Genomic DNA, 17231 nt, shown 5'->3' with positions numbered 1-17231 from the left:
CGGTCTTTTCATCAGGAATTCTTAAGATTCCTCTACTTCCTTAAATATCCATTCTCCCCCTATTCCCCTGAAGAAATACATTCACTTTTGTTTATAATATCAGATCTTTTAATCTTTTGGCAAATTATATTCCAAGACTGCCATGTCTTTACATGGGAGACAATAAATTTGGTGTATTTTAGTATGGTTCCATGATATTTGAATTCTTTCTGGATGCTTGAAATATTTTGCTCTAGGATTTAGATAATATTCCAGGGAGTTTTCATTTGGGAATGATTTCAGGAGATAGGCAGATTCTTTTAATTTCTATTTTATCCTCTGGACTTAAATTGTTAAGGTAGTTTTCCTTTATAATTTCTTGAAATATGAAATCTGGTTACTTAATTTGATGATGACATTCAGGTAGCACAACAATCTGTAAATTATCTCTAGAGGATCTATTTTTTAGATCTTTTTTTCCCCCCAATGTGATATTTCACATTTTCTTCTATTGTTTTTCATTCTTTTGACTTTATTTTATAATGTCTTATTGTGTAGAAAATAATTAGATTATACATGGACAATTTTAATTTTTAAGGAATTTTTTTCTTCAGTGAGCATTTGTACCTTTTCTATTTGGTCAATTCTTTTTAATGAATTCTTTTCATCAGTGAATTTTATTTCATCAGTCTCTTTTACCATTAGACCGATTCTGCTTTTTTAAGTTATTTTCATTCGTATTTTGTGGTATTGTTTTACTAAAGTTGTTAATTCTCTCTTCATAATTTTCTTACATCACTAGAATTTTTTTCAATTTTATTTCTACTATACATTCTTTCATTAACTCAGGGATTCTTATTGAATTTGAACTCAATTAACATTTTAAGTTGTTTTGGTAGTTGTTTCACATTAATGCTTTCTTCTGATTTCATGACTTGCTCTTCCTTGATACTGTGATAGCTTTAGTAGTAAACTTTTTGCTTGTTTGCACATTTTCCAGTCCATTTTTTGACTTTGTACTTTCTGTTAAAATTGGGTTCTATTAATCTGGGGAAACTAAGCTTCAATTTTTTTGTGCTATTGTTTACAAAGCTAATTCTGGGATTCTTTATGCTTTCATTGTTTCCAAAGTAGTGTGATATGGGGAGAAGTATGATCATTATTCTCCTAGTCTGTGCTCTGTTCTTTAAGCATAAAGGAATCCTGATCCCCTGTATTCTATATATTAGCCCTCCTATTTGCCTTGGAACTGTGATCTTGGCCCTTGTTCTCTTATGACCTACACCAGCACTCTTTTCTACCCTAGAACCAAGACTCAACACTGTTTATGGGCAATAGAGAAATCACGCAATGCCAGTTTATCTTTTGTGATAGGAAAGGTTCCCCTGTAATCTCTGAGCAGTTGTCTGATCTTCTTATGGTCAGGGCTGAGAGTTCTCGAAGCTACTACTGTTCTTGCTGCCTCTACTGTTGCCTTCTACATGTGGACTCTAGAAGGACTTTCATTCCAGTGCCATAGATTTCTACCTACTTCTTAAGTTTTCTTGGGCCAAAAAAATGTCTCCCAACTTTTCTTGTTTTTTGCTACTCCAAAATCTGTTTTGAGACATTCTTGGGAAGTTATTTGAAGGTAAATGTTGGAAAAGTTCAAGTGGGTAATTGCCCCTAATTTGCTATCTTGGTTCTGCCCCAGGATACTTTCTTACTATGCTTCCATTCTCTTTTATACATCCTGATTCATTGGAATGAAGAATAGCCATCCAGATCTAAAATTCTCAGTGAGAATTATGAAATCAAATTTATTCTGTAGGTTAGGGCCCCTAGGCTGGAGTTCATGGATTTCTTAAGGGGTCCATGGATAGATTGCATGGGGTCTGTATACTTGGACAAGCCAAAAAAACCCTTTATTTCAATATAGTTGTTTTCCTCTGTAATCCTAAGTATTTTATTATATGTGTTAGAGAACATTACTCTGGGAAGGGGTCCATAGGCTTGATCAGTCTGCCAAAGGGGTCTGTAATTGACAAAAAGTTTAACTTCCCTGCTCTAGATGGTTATGTAAATTCTACACATTTGTGTATACATTTTTTAGGAACTTTGATTTTAATATGGGATTTTTCTTCACTAAATCTTTTCTGTGAATTTTTGGATGTCTCAACTGCTATACTTTTTCCTATCTATTCACTAATGTATCTATTAAGGGGATTCCCATTGACCATATATTGTCTTCTTAAGCCTTTTTCTCTTTAAAACTCTATTGATTAGATTTTCAAGATAATCAGCAAATAAATCTTATTAATCTTTAAAAGATACATAGATTAGAAAAAAATTGTAAGCAAATTCATATGGAGAAATAAAAAGTCAAAAATTTCCAAGGATCTAATGAAAAAAAGTACAAAAGTAGGTGACAGCCCTATGAGATCTAAAATTATATTATAAAGCATCAGTCATCAAAGAAGTCTGGTATTGGCTAAGAAATAGAGTGGTGGATCAGTAGAATAGACTGAGTACAAAAGAGATAACAGGAAATGATTATAGTAATCTGCTGTTTGATAAACCCAAAGACTTCAGCTTTTGGGATTAAAAACTCTCTTCAATAAAAACTGTTGGGAAAATTGGAAATTAGTATGGCAGAAACTTGGATTAGACCAACAACTCACACACTATACCAAGATAAAATCAAAATGGATACGGGATAAAGGACAATATTATAAGCAAATTAGGATATTAAGGAATAGTTTACCTGTCAGATCTATGGAAAGGGAAGCAGTTTATTACCAAGGACGTAATGGAAAACATCATTAAAAACAAACTAGATAATTTTGATTCAATTCAATTAAAAAGCTTTTGCACAGACAAAACAACTGCATCCAAGATCAAAAGAAATGTAGTAAATTGGGAAACAATTTTTGCAACTAGTATTTTTGACAAAGAATTCATTTCTAAAATATATAGAGAACTGAGTCAAATGTATAAAAAAAAGGCCATTCCCCAATTGACAAATTGTCAAAGGATATGCAGAAGCAATTTAGAGAGGAGGAAATCAAAGAGATAATAGTCATATGAAAAATTGCTCTAAATCATTACTTATTAGAGAAATGCAAATTATAGCATCTCTGAGGTACCACCTCATACCTCCCAGATTGGCCAACATGACCAGAAAGGACAGTGATCAATGTTGGAAGGGGATGTGGGAAATCTGTGGGACACTAATACTTGGTTGGTAGAGCTGTGAACTCATACAACCTTTCTGGAGAGCAATTTGGAATTATGCCCAAACGTCACCAAAAATGTGCATACCCTTTGATTCAGCAATGCCACTACTGGGTCTCTACCCTGAAGAGATCATGAAAAGGGGTAAAAACACCACTTGTACAAAAATATCCATAGTACCTCTGTCTGTGGTGGCAAAGAACTGGAAATTGAGTGAATGTCCATCAATTGGAGAATGGCTTAACAAATTGTGGCATATGTATGTTACGGAACACTACTGTTCTGTTAGAAACCAAGAGGGATGGGAATTGAGAGAAGCCCGGAAGGATTTGCATGAACTGATGCTGAGCAAGATGAGCAAAACCAGAAGAACATTGTACCCCATAACAGCAACATGGAGTTGATGATCAATCTTGATGGACTTGCTCATTCCATTAGGGCAATAATCAGGGACAATTTTGAGATATTTATGTTGGATAATACCATCTGTACCATCTATGATAGAGAATTCCATCTGTACCATCAGAGAAAGAATTGTGAAGTTTGAACAAATACCAAAGACTATTATCTTTAATTTAAGAAAAACTCATTATCTTATGTAATTTTGCTATCTCTCATATTTTATTTTCTTTCTTAAGGATATTATTTCTCTCTCAACACAATTTAGATCAATGCATAGCATAGAAACAATGTAAAGACCATCAGACTGCCTTCTGAGGGAGTTGGTGGGGGAAGTAAGATTGGGTAAAGTTGTAAAATTCAAAGACAAATTAATTAATAAAAAATACATAGATCTATACATCCATAGAAGTGTAGATAATGATTGGATGGGTAAATTAAGTGGATATAGAGCTGTTTCTAATTTAGATTTATTGTAGTAGTTGCAAATTCTTTTTCATACTTCATGTCCATCTGGGTATAAGGAAGGAATGGTGGATGAAATCTTCATATATGTATATCCTTTATGGAGACTTATATGATATTGATATGTGTGTGAAAATTCTTTGATCTTAGCCAAGTTTTAAAATAAGTATTTTGCACCAAAATGAATGTTTTCTTAAATCTATAAACAATAGACAGTAATATCTTATGTTCTCTGCACTTTTCGGTCACATATCTGATCATAGAGATGGGATCCTATGTAGATGTGATTGTTATTATCATTTGTACTCAAAATTAACCAATGATACCATAATATTAAGATCAAGGTACAGAGTGTTCAACTGTGGCTGATAGGTCTAATATGAGATTGGAATTTTCTACCACAATTCACACACATATAGTCCATTTGGACATTTGAGATGGAGATGTTTCTAGATTTGGGTAGCTCACATTTTCTTTGTGCTGTGATCTGCTTTGCTCTAGGAGCAGAACAAGTCCTTTGATAAGTAGTTCATGCTGAGCATTTCTCCTGCCAGCATCTTATACTATCACAATCAATACTAAGCTCTTCAGAGAAACTTTGAGACTGTCCTTGTTCTCTAGCTTAATACTTGCCTTGTGCTAATTGTCTTTAAAAATAGATGTTTAGGTAAATAAACAACTGGCAGTGGAACAAAGTGGCCAGTCCATCAGTCCATCTAACTCTGCAATAGAGTTTGAATGTTTGGCAGCAAGAGCTCCTGACTGCTCTGACATCATTGCTGGTCACCCGTGGCAGCAGCCCCCAGCCTCTCCCCAGAGGCCAGGGGTTCTCTTGCTATGCAGGGCCACTGCTCCCCACCTCATCAGAATTCCTCTGCACAAATTCAAGTCCATCCATCGGACTATATTGGAGGCAGGCAACCCTGTGGAGATAGCCCCAGAGCCCCCTCTCGACATTTGGACTGGGGGGGGCATGACGTCAGAGTTGACCCCATCCCAGAGATGCTCAAGAATTACACAAATGCTCAGTACTATGGACCCATCGTCTTTGGGACTGCCCCCTCCCCAGAAATTCAATGTGTTCTTTGACACGTGGTCCTCCAACCTGTAGGACCCCTCCATTCACTGTAGCATGTGGGACATTGCCAGGTGCACAATGGGAAGCAGTTTGGCACTTACGTAAAGTGCATGACCAAGTTTGCCATCCACTATGGCTTGGGAAGCCTCTTAGGGTTCCCGAGTATAGACACCATCCTGCTTCCTTAATTCCTGGAAGGCAATTGTCTGAAAATTCAGAAGCAGACGTTTAGAGAAACCACAAGCAGCCTGGCATCACCTTCATCTCTGCCAAGTTTGGCAGCATCCTGGGCCTGGCCTTTCCCCAAATCTCGGTGGACTCTGTCATGCCCGTCTTTGACAATGTCATGAATCAGAAGCTGGTGAATGAGAAGGTTTTCTCCTTCTACCTTAACGAGGACACCCTCTCCCAGTTTGGAGATGAGCTGATGGTGGTGGTGGGGGCACAGACAGCAAGTACTATCCAGAGAGTTCCCCAACATCCCCCACCTGGTCTATTGGTAGATCCTCAAGGACAGGTTGAAGGTGAAAAGTGGCCGGACGCAGTGTGAGGATGGTTGTCAGGCTCTTGTGGACTCAGGTACCTGTCTCATCACCAGCCCGCTGAAAGCGATTGGGTTCCCCTTTGATCCAGGGAGAGTTCATGAACTCTGTGAGAAGGTGACCAGCCTCCCAGTAATCTCCTTCACTCTGGGGGACAAGGACTTCGACCTCACAGGTGAAACATTACTACCTCAAGGTGAGCCATACTGGGAAAACCACCTGCCTGAGCAGCTTCATGGGCATGGACATCCCTCCGCCATTGGGTCCCTCTAGATTCTGGGCGATGTCTTCACTGTCCAGTACTACACCATGTTTGACCGCGACAACTGCACACTTGACCGCCTGTCATCCTGGGTCACCTCCCTCACCTTTCCCCTGGGAGAGAGCAGGGGCCGAGGAGAACTCTTGTAGAGAGAATACGATCCAGAGAAACTCCTTGTCCTCACCAGCCCACTGACTGACACCCCTTGCCCTCTCTCCCACCACTCTGCTGTCATCTGAGGCTTCTAGGTTACCCCCCACCCCCGCGAGGCTCCCTGATGCAGACAAGGACCAGAGTCGTTGATGAGACATTTCTGTCAGTGTCCTCGGGCCATGTGGCGCGAGGGAGTAGGGAGGGGCTGGGAGAAGCCTCCACTGACTTCCCCCTGGAAGATGGACCTTGGCCTTACCCACCCTTGCTTGAAGCTGAGCCAAGGCCAAGGGCATAGGTCAGTCTGTTCTGCATTGGATCCCAGGTCTGAGCAAATGGTCTGGAGAGGCGGGGAGAACTAGAGCCCCAGCTCCAGGTCAGGGGGCCCCTACCAAGCCACTCCTGGTTGAAGGCTGAAATGGATGCTGGGACCTCTAGCCTTCCCTCCAGCCCTCTGTTCTTCTTTCCTGTAATTGTAGAGAGTTGGGGTAAAAATACAGGTTTTGGAGGGAGGAAGGATTTTTGAGAGAGATAGAGAGAGAGAGAGAGAGAGAGAGAGAGAGAGAGAGAGAGAGAGGATCTCAGTTTTTGATACCTTATTTTTCCAGGTGATGTTCAGAATCTTCCTAAGACAATTCAAATGGAAGCAGTTCAGGTTCCTGGCATGGTGCTGGTAGACTGCCTGGGTTTCACAGGCAGACAGGAATGAGGTCAGCAAAATGATTCTGGAAATCTTGTTTGTGGCAAGCAGTCTAAATAGCTCTTTTCTCCCACACTTTCTTTTGGAGGCTCCCAAATACTGAGCTAGCTCTGGCAATGTGTGTCAACCTCATTCCTGGAAAGTATGATGCCAATGTAAATGAATTTATCCACAGCATTCAACATTTTTCCATTTGACATTAGGTAACTGAGTCAGCTGAGTGGTGTTAGTGGAATAGAACCCCAGTCAGGGAGTCAGGAAGACCTGAATTCCAATCTGCCCTCAGACACTTTGATACTTACTATATGTATGAATTTGGATAAGTCATTTACTATCTCTAGTCATCCTGATCCATATCTGATCATTGGAATCAAATGACTCAGGAGAAGAAAGTGAGACCGGTGACTTAGCCCAGTACCCCCTTACTCAAATCCAATTCATGTGCACACCATAGCATCACCTCCCTAATGTCATGGTCTTCCATAATGAAGAACAAACATCATCATTATCATCATTTGCCAACGTCAGTGGTTCCATGTAAAGATGGTACAGTGCTGGTTGAAGAAGATCCTCTATTTTTTTGGTTTTGATTGCCTGGTCAAAATTAGTTCAAACAGCAGAAATTTAAACTGTTGTGTCTCAGCTTCAAAGGCAGCATTAAATGCACAATCTTACGTCCTCTAAAAGTAAATGTTTTCTTAAATCAATAAACCACAGACATAGTAGCATGTTATTTTCTCTGCATCTTTCAGGCACTAATTTGACCACAAAGATGGGACCAGTGTAGATGTGGTGCTAATGCTGGCAAAACCCTATCTGTTAAATTTAACATGTTTTCATCAAGGATATTCCAATGTATGGAATAAAAATGATAACTATAAAAATAATTTTCTGAGTATTGACAACAACCAAGATATTAAACAAGTGAAAAACTATATATATTCAGCAAAGCTGTTTACAGAATACTAGGAAGAGGTCCTAGAAAACTCCCCCCAAAAGTTTTTCTATAGATATTAGTGTTTTTTCAAATTCACTGATAGTATTAATATTGCACAACATACTAAAATATTAAAGAAACTTCTCAGCAGTCTCCAGTAATTTACAAGAGATTTCACCATCCCTAAATGGAAAATAAGAGGAAAGAAAATGCAAACTGACCAAATTTTAACAAATACTTTGCGCTCTTTTAATTAGTCCATTAATGTGTGCTTTAAAAAATTTCATGGATCTGTGATTTCATCAATGTAAATACTATTTCTGCAGTGACAGTTTTAATCCATCTATGATTTCATAGATGGTTTTCAAAAGTTTCTTTGATCAAATAATTCAACAATCTGCATCTAACTTGTTGATCCTCTCTGTTTAGTGACCAAAGAATATAACCCTTCAATGAGCCCACACTTGAAGACTTTACAGATGGCCCTATCAGAGTTTTGTCCTCCCCAGACATAGTCTTTGACAATCTAGACTTAATAACACAGAGTGATGAAGAATTGGAGGAGGATTTTAAATGTTATATATAAACAATCAGATAATACCCAAATTGAGTCATAAAATGATATTAGTCTAAATTAGACATATAATAGTCATTCACTACTGTTTCTTTGTACCTAATCTATTCACTAAATCACTACTCTATTTCTTAGCCAAAAATTTAAGATGATTGCCACTTTGTAATGTAATTTTAGTTTAAGGGAGGGGAAAAAGTGAAAGGATGAGATAAGGGTTTAAGGGAGGGGAAAAAATTAGAGGGGAATTGTTTCACAAAAAAAGAGATATGCAAGGCAGAGTCTTTACAATGAAGAGGATTTGAGAAGATGGGCAATGCTCCACTCTAATTCAATTAATTAAAAGAGGGAAAACTATGTAACTATATCTATCTATCATCTCTCTGTCTCTCTGTCTGTCTCTCTGTCTCTGTCTGTCTGTCCTTTATACTCAGTTGAGAATAGAAACTATCTTGCTTAACAGAAAAGTAATTGGGGAAAATATAACAGAAAAATTTGGGTAGGGGAAATAAAAGGGAGGGAGAACTAAAGGAGGCAGTTTTCAAAAGCAAAACAGACTCAAGAATAGGGTAAAAATAAGAGTGAAAGATGAATAGAACAAAATAGATTGGAGGGAAATATACAGTTGATAATTGTAACCATAATTGTGAAAGGGATGAACTCACCCATAAGATGGAAATGAAAAGCATCATAATGAATACGTTATTTACTATATATTCATGTATACATACAAGAAAAACACATGGAATTAGAAAAACACCTCCACAGAATTATAAGGGGGTGGAGCAGAATCTGAAATAAACAAAAATGGGGCTGGTGGGAAGAAAAGAAAGCATAAACTTAGACAAAACAAAAAAGCAGAAAAGAGACCAAATTAAACAAGTCAAGGAAATTTTTGCTATTAGCTGCCAGAGACTATGAAGAAATACAAAAAAATACAGCAATTTTATCTGACTAAAATCCTCATTTCTCAAATGCATGTAAAACTGAGTTAAAGTTATAGAAAATAAAGTCATTTCTCAATTTATAAACGATAAGGAAATATGAACATTTTCAGAAGTAATCAAAGCTATCTATAGCCATATAAATTGTTCTAAATCATATACATCAGAGAAAGGCAAATTAAAACATCTCTGAGGTATGCCCTTAAATTTATCAGAAATGACAAATGCTGGAGGGGATATGAAGTCTTTGGATCTTAAGGAGCTATTTGTAGATATGTTAACTGATTCATTCATTCAAGAAAACAATTTAGAACTATATTCAAAGGACTATAGACATATATATTTTTGACCTAGAAATACCATATTGTCTACATCCCAAAGAAAACAAGAAAAAAAGCAAAAGCAAAACATATGTATATAAATATTATATATATATATATATATATATATATATATATATATATATATAATATATAGCAACTTTTTGTAGTGGAAGTCAATTGGAAATTGAGGCAAGATATCCATCATCCTGAATAAATAATTGTATATGATTGCAGTGTGAGTTCTAATGTAAGTTCTGCACTTTCACTATACATACATGAACACAAATTATGCATATATAACTATGTCTATATATGCAAGCATATTTTTAAAATTCCAGCACTTTACTTTTAGATAATATGAGTATTCTTATTCATACTTAGCTAGGCTAGTCTTTATCTCCAAATATATTTGGACTTGGGGCAGTTTCTCCTCCTTTATTCTCTAAATAAAACCTCCAAAAATAATACTTGGGCATGAACTCTTGCCTTGAAAATATGCTCCCTCTTCCTATTGCTCTAGAAACTATAATTAATCAAGGCTATAAATTAACCAAAACAAATACCTCTCTACCCATCACTCCTTCAACATAAATTTTTTCCCCTTATTAGAATAGACGTTATATTTACTCAAATTCATATGCCTAGTACATAGCAGAGATACTAGTATGGGGGATATAATAGATAGGTAAATAGAGATAAAGTGATAGATAGATAGATAGACAGATAGATAGATAGATAGATAGATAGAGATGATTTATCAACCATGTGCTATATGCCATTTCTGGGGATATAAATACAAAAAAAAACATTCTTTGCTATTATGAAACTAGTGACCAGTTAGAAAATGTATTTTCATTCACTTGTTCATTCATTCATTGCTGACTAAATCCAGTTCACTCTCTACTATGCTACACCATCTCTTTTTACATCAAAACTATTATACTGGACAAATGAAAGGAAAAACACCCTGGAGAGAATTCACTGAAAATGAGAAAGCTGGCAAGGACTGCTCTTCCTAACCTTACATGCTAGACTCTATCAAATTAGAATTTTAGAAAGTCCAAATTTCAATGCCAGCAGTGTGACTAATAAGGCAGAGAAGTGGATTTATGTCGCCTGCCAGAGTATCTCTTATACTAGTCTGACAGTTCAAAAATGCACAAAATGTCCCCTCGACGCTCAATCTAGCCCAATATTTCCATTCCTGTTAATAGTCACAAGATGTTATGATCCATTTGGTAGGGCTTCAAACCCACAATAGAGCAAATTATGCTCTGTTGCTTTGTTTTCATTTTCCAACGAAGCTGATTTTTCTCAAAAAAAGATGAGGGGGGAAGAGCCAATCATTCCTCCTCTACAGGGTTTCATTTGCTCTCTACTTCTTGTCCCCTGATGGAATTGAAGTCTGGAAAATTGTGGGGCTGTTACAAATAAGTCACAAAAAAAGAAATTATCCTTCCCGAGTTAATAGGCTGTCACATGGGATGACAGATACTATGTGAAAATACTGAGGTTGTTGTTTTCTCTCCCCCATTTATCTAGAAAATGTGATATAATACAAATATATATATATATATATATATATATACACACATATATACACACACGTGTGCATGCACACTCTCATTATTTGTTTTAGTGTTGGACTTTCATAACACTGATAGACTCCCACTAGTACAACCAAAGGCAAACACTGATTATTGAAAGAATATTCAGCAAATGCCTTGTATCAGCCATTAGAGTCATCAGAGAGCAGTTCTAGAAGGCTGAGGAGAAGATTGACATTTGTAATATCATGGTGTATTAAGAGGTAATGGGGTGTTACTACTCCCAAACATCATGTGATATATTTGCAGAATCCTTGCTATCTTCAGAGAAATGGATTGCATGAAGTTATTGGGATGAACTGGAGGGGAGTGAGATTGGACTCCAGGTAAGTGGCCTGCCTCCATGATAACATCATTCATTTGTATTACAACTATGAAATGAGAAATTTCTGAATCACTCCATTTCACTACTAGAGGAAACCTCAGCAATTACCTAACCCAACCCACTCATTTTATAAATGAGAACATGGAGACCCAGATGGTGATGATCACATAAGTAGCAAATAGAAATGCTATAATTGTCAAATATTTTTGACCAATGCTTACCCCATCCAAGACAGCTGATGCCATGTTTCAGAAATCTTGAATATAAAACAATGGTATAATATTTTAAAAAGCTAATAATTTCTTAAACTATGTTAACCAAAAAGGGAGATAATGTAATATAATGTAAAGAACCCTGACTCTGGAGGCAGAGAACATGAATTCATATCCTGACTCTGACTCTATTATCTGCACAGCCTCAAGCAAGTCATTTAACCACTATAGAGCTCAATGTCTACATCTACAAAATGAAGGACTTGTGCCAGTGTGCATCTAAAGTACATTAATGTCTCATATCTCTGATCTAAAGACTATGAAACCAAATATAAGCATTTTGCTGATATATTCTTCCTTCCCCCCACTCATTTTTTTGTATCCATTGTTTTGTATATGCAAATAATTTTTAAATGCCTGATGAATTGAAGGGGAGTGTCCTGCAATTTTGGTAAGACTCTGTCTGGATATTAGTGATGAATTCTGACCACTGTATTATAGGAAAGATACCAAAAGGCTAAAGCACTGAAAGAAGGTGACTAGAATGGTGAAGAAACTTGAAACTATAGCATAGAAGCATGCTTTGAAAGAACTAGAGACACTGATATTGAAGAAAAAAAGACATGTGAGTGCCATGATTAAAGATTCAGGTTTCAAAATGACTGTCACAAATAAGAGAGATGAGAGTGGTTCTGATTGGTCCCAATGGGTAATAATATGTGAAATGTGTGGTAATTATATCTTTGATACAAGAAATCATGTAATAATAGTTTAAATGCACAAAATTTGCTTTCTAGCTTTTTTTAATAGTTTGTCATTGCAATATGTAGCAAATAATAATTGTATGAATCAAGATAGGAAACATTAAGATATGAATTCTAGAAAAAGTAAAGAATCATGTAATAAAGAAATTACTGAAGCACTATATGGAGTAATGTATTTTAGCTATCTTATCATTAAAGGACATAATAATATCCTTTTTTTGTCTTTATATTTGAGGCTTGACTTATGTCTTTTGTTTTACACCAGAACAATTGCCAAATGTTTGTTTTTTAGTACTGAATCCTTCTTGTGTAACAGTGAAAAATAGAATGAAGACAAACCTAGAGAAGTACATCAGATAATATATTCTATATCCATATTTCAGTAAATAGAGTTTGAGGTCTCAACTCAGGAAAACCTGATGTCATATTTGACTTTGGACTCCCACTTACTATGTGACTGTCATTTTAACCTCTGTCTCAGGTTCCTTATCTGGAAAATGGGGGTCATAATAGCTCTTCCAACCCAGGGTTGCTGGAAGGATCAAATGAGATAATATTTATAAAATAACACAGTGCTAAGCATATAATAAATGCTATGGAAATGTTAGTTTAATAATATTGTTATTATAATTCTATTTTTCCTCTGGGGAAATGGGTTTTTATCATTTATTACCTGTTATCAATACCAACTATTGCAATTCATCCAAGTTTGGTTGCTTTTTAGAGTCATTTTCAATTAATATAATATTGCAGTTATTGTGATTCTTCTTACTTCTCTGTATCAGTTCATACAAATTATTTCATATTTCTCTAATTCTATATAGTCACTATTTCTTCCTGTGAAATAAAATTCCCTAATATTCCTACATTCATATATTACAATTTGTTTAACTGTTCCCCAATTGGTACACCTATTTGATGTCTTATTTTTTGGTTGTCATAAAAATGCTATAAATACTTAGCTATATGACATTTCTGTCTGAGCACCTTAGGATATAAATGACTTGCCTTCTTTCAATGCATTTTCTCAAATACCGTGTTTATATTAAAGGTTCTACAATTTTTTCCAACTAGATTTGGATTCAGCTAAGTTGATTTCATCTCAGAAAAAAAAATGCTTAGCCTATCTATATAAACTGCTTTTACTGACCCTGTAGAGAATGAATTGTGCAAAGCTATTAAGGGGAAGATGATTAGATATAACTACCTGTCCTCAAAGATGCTAATCTCACATGTCTCTGTTCCTAGAAAACTATGAATTACAGGATCTGATGCTGAGCGAAGGGAGCAGAACCAAGAGAACAACCACCACATTAACAACAACATTGTGCGAAGAACAACATTGATGGAAGCAGCTCCTTTCAGCAGTTCAGAGAGCTAGGACAAATGTATTAGACCAACTATAGACAATGGTATCCTCATCCAGAGGAAGAAAAACAAAACAAAACAAAAATCTTTCAGAATCGGATGACCACTGCATTCACTTTTGTTTTTTTGCAAAGCAATAGGGTAAAGTAACCAATGTCACACAACTAGGTTATGCATCTGAGGTCAGATTTCAACTCAGGTCCACCTGACTCCAGGGACAGTGCTCTATCCACTGTACCACCTAGCTTCCCCCTCACTTTAAAAAAAAATCTCTTATATGTTTCATTCCCTTCATCCTAATTCCTCATACCAAAAATGACTAATCTGTAAACATGTTTAACACAAATGTGTATATACACAATATTAACCAAACTGTTCACCACTGGGGGTAGGAAGGTGGGAAGGGAAGAAATTTTGTAACTTAAAAAAAATAAATACATACACACAAACACACACACACACACACATACACACATTTATAGGTATATGATGAATGCTGAAAAACTTTCATAGCACGTTGTTTGAAAAATATCAATAAAATAAAAAAGAAAACTAACTTTTGGGGAAGAAGGAATAACAAGGGCAAGTATAGTCATATATTGAGCTGGTAAGGAAAAGGAAAAGGAACTTTTTTCCACAATTCATTCCTCTATATAACACTGGCACTAGAGTTCTTCAAATAGATCTTAACTGTAAACACCTTATCAATGAAATTTTCCCCATAATGTTCTGATATGAATTGGTCCAAAACAGCTTCACCCTTATAATCCTTCCAGATTTGCACTCCAATGGTTCAAATTCTCCTGTTAGTAATGATTCTCCAATAGTAGTATAGGATGATCCTCACATGACTGATACAATCCCAGAATGTATGCTTGGAAGAAATGTAAAGGTCATCTTGTCCAGACTACAACTGAACAGGAATTTATACTTGATTCAAGGACATAGCTTTTGTACCGAATTGAATTGAACTGAATGGAACAGGAATCTTGCTGAATTCAGCAACTCCTTCTTTAAAAAAATTCCTTGGAATTATTGAAGTCCCAAGATTATGTTTTGGAATATAAATATGATTTTAGAAGCTAAAGTCCAGTTACAGTTCAATTCTCAGTGGCTTTAATCAGATCACAATTAAATTGTGACTGATTGTGACTGTAGTGAATGAGAGTTTTCATTTGGGAGGACAGAGGAGAAAAATAGCCGCATTTTAAAATATGTTGACATGGTGGATGTAGAGATTATCTAGGCAAAGGAAAGATAGAGATTTGAGTTTCACCCCTCTGGAGCATGAGGAAATAGACCAATAGACAAAGATGGAAGAAAAGCAAAAAAATATCCTAATTCATGTCTCAACTTTGGTTCTATCTGTCTGTGTGGTTTTGAGTAAGTCACTTCACTTCTCAGTGCTTCCAGATAATTCTCCAATAAATAGAAATAGTAGAGTAAATGTTAATGATCTTCACACACTAAAATCAAAGATCTGTCTCTTTTAAGTGTCAGCACCTAAGGTAAGATCTCAGATAAGGATTCAGTTTGCCTCATGTGTGTCTAAATTCTCAAAGGTGACTCTCCAACATTTTCCTCATTAACTTTCAATTCCTCCACTGAAGTCCCCCAATGATGTTTCATCCAGATGTAGGTATAACTAAATTAAAATTTCTTGCACAGAATTCTTATCTATCTCAATCTGTTGTTTGTAACTTGTCTATTATCTATAAATCTATCATCTGTTATCTGACACCTCTCTATCATTTATTATGTATTATCTATCATCTATCTAGGACAGATAGGTGGTACAGTGATTAGATCACTGGATCTGGAGTCATGAAGATGATTCTGGTCTCAGACATTTACTAGCTTGAGTGACCCTGGGCAAGTCATTTAAACCTCTTCACCTCAGTTTCCTCATTTATAAAATGAACTGGAGAAGGAAATGGAAAACAACTCCAGTATCTTCACCAAGAAAAACTCCAAATGGGATCACGAAAAGTCAAAATATTGATGGTCTTCTTTTCAGTTCTGGTCCCAGATTCAATATACCTTTTCCTTATTTCCTTCTCTTTGCTCCTCTAGGAATAACAGTAGGGAGAAAGGAGGGAAAAGGGGCATGTATTACTAATCTCAAGGATTAGGAAAGAAATCTTCTAACATGGCACACTGCTCCTAGGATCCTTTTCTTCCAAAAATTTTCCTGTAGAATATGATTATATTGTACTTTAATGCCTACAGAGCTATTTACCTAATTACATCATTGACTCCTATAGGGTAGTTAATATAACCCCTCTTTTTGCAAATGAGTAAATTTAAGTACAAAGAGATATGCTTGAATAAGGTTAAAAAGTTGTTAATCTCTGAGGCAAGGTTCAAATCCAGATCATTCTTCAATTCCTTACTCCCTCACCTATTTTTGAGGAGTTTTAGAAATGATCTTACACACACACACACACACACACACACACACACACACATACACATTCACCCAAATTCTCATTGCCTCTCACAATGCTACAAAGAAAATGTTTCCTCAATTAATTTGAATATACCTATGAATGCTTAACTTCATGTTTCATTTCAGGAAGGAGGAAAGAGAGGAAAAAAGAAAAAGAGAGAAAGAAATACTCTTGACAAATATCACATTTCATGCTCCCAAGCACCCTGCAAAATAGATGCTATTACAATCCTCATTCTGAGACAACCAGATTAAGTGAATTGCCCAGGATTGCACAGTTAGTAAATGCATGAGTCTGGATTAGAACTCAGATCATCTCCATTCCAGGTCTAGTTCTCTACCCTATGCATCAACACAAATTGAAAGTGTTTTCTATCTTCTCAGATTGTTTCAGAGCAATTTAGTCTGAGTCCTCCCTTTGCCCTCATAGGAATCTATCTTTTATTATAATATTTTATTAGTGTTTAGTAAAATGACAGTTCTTGACAGAAGAGAATATAGTTTCCTAATTCTTTGCAGAAACTTAATGTTATTTTAATTTATTTTAACTTAATTTTTCTTTGAAAAAGGCAGTTTGTCTAAGGGGATAAAATAATTGATTTTGGAATCAATAAGATCTGGATTCAGATCCTCTCTCTGAAACTAACTGAAGAAACTCAAGCATATTATTTACCTTCTATGGACATTCAGCAAATCCCAAGAATTTCCCTACCAAGATGTACATGGATTTTAATCTGAATTGATGGGGTGAGTTCCTCAGGAACCCAATTGTTATTGTTAAAATATATGACCTAATTCAACCACTTTGTATTGACCTTAATAATTTCACTTCTTACTCAGAGATAATGAATGAATCAAATTACAGGTGGAAAGTAGATCCCTTAGCTGATCTCTATGCTGACTCCCCCAGGGAAATAGTTTCTACCCAAGAAATATTAAGGCT

General features: G+C 36.0%; 1 pseudogene; it reads left to right on the top strand.

The window, feature by feature from the left end:
• LOC141508014 (cathepsin D-like) overlaps positions 1 to 6087 on the top strand; it is a 129844-nt pseudogene extending 123757 nt beyond the window's left edge.
• Positions 6088 to 17231: the final 11144 nt, after the last annotated feature.

Source organism: Macrotis lagotis, chromosome 1 (genome assembly GCF_037893015.1).
Source record: "Macrotis lagotis isolate mMagLag1 chromosome 1, bilby.v1.9.chrom.fasta, whole genome shotgun sequence".
Classification (NCBI taxonomy): domain Eukaryota; kingdom Metazoa; phylum Chordata; class Mammalia; order Peramelemorphia; family Peramelidae; genus Macrotis; species Macrotis lagotis.
The sequence above is the reverse complement of the archived record's forward strand: the minus strand, read 5'-3'. Positions and strand labels throughout refer to the sequence as shown.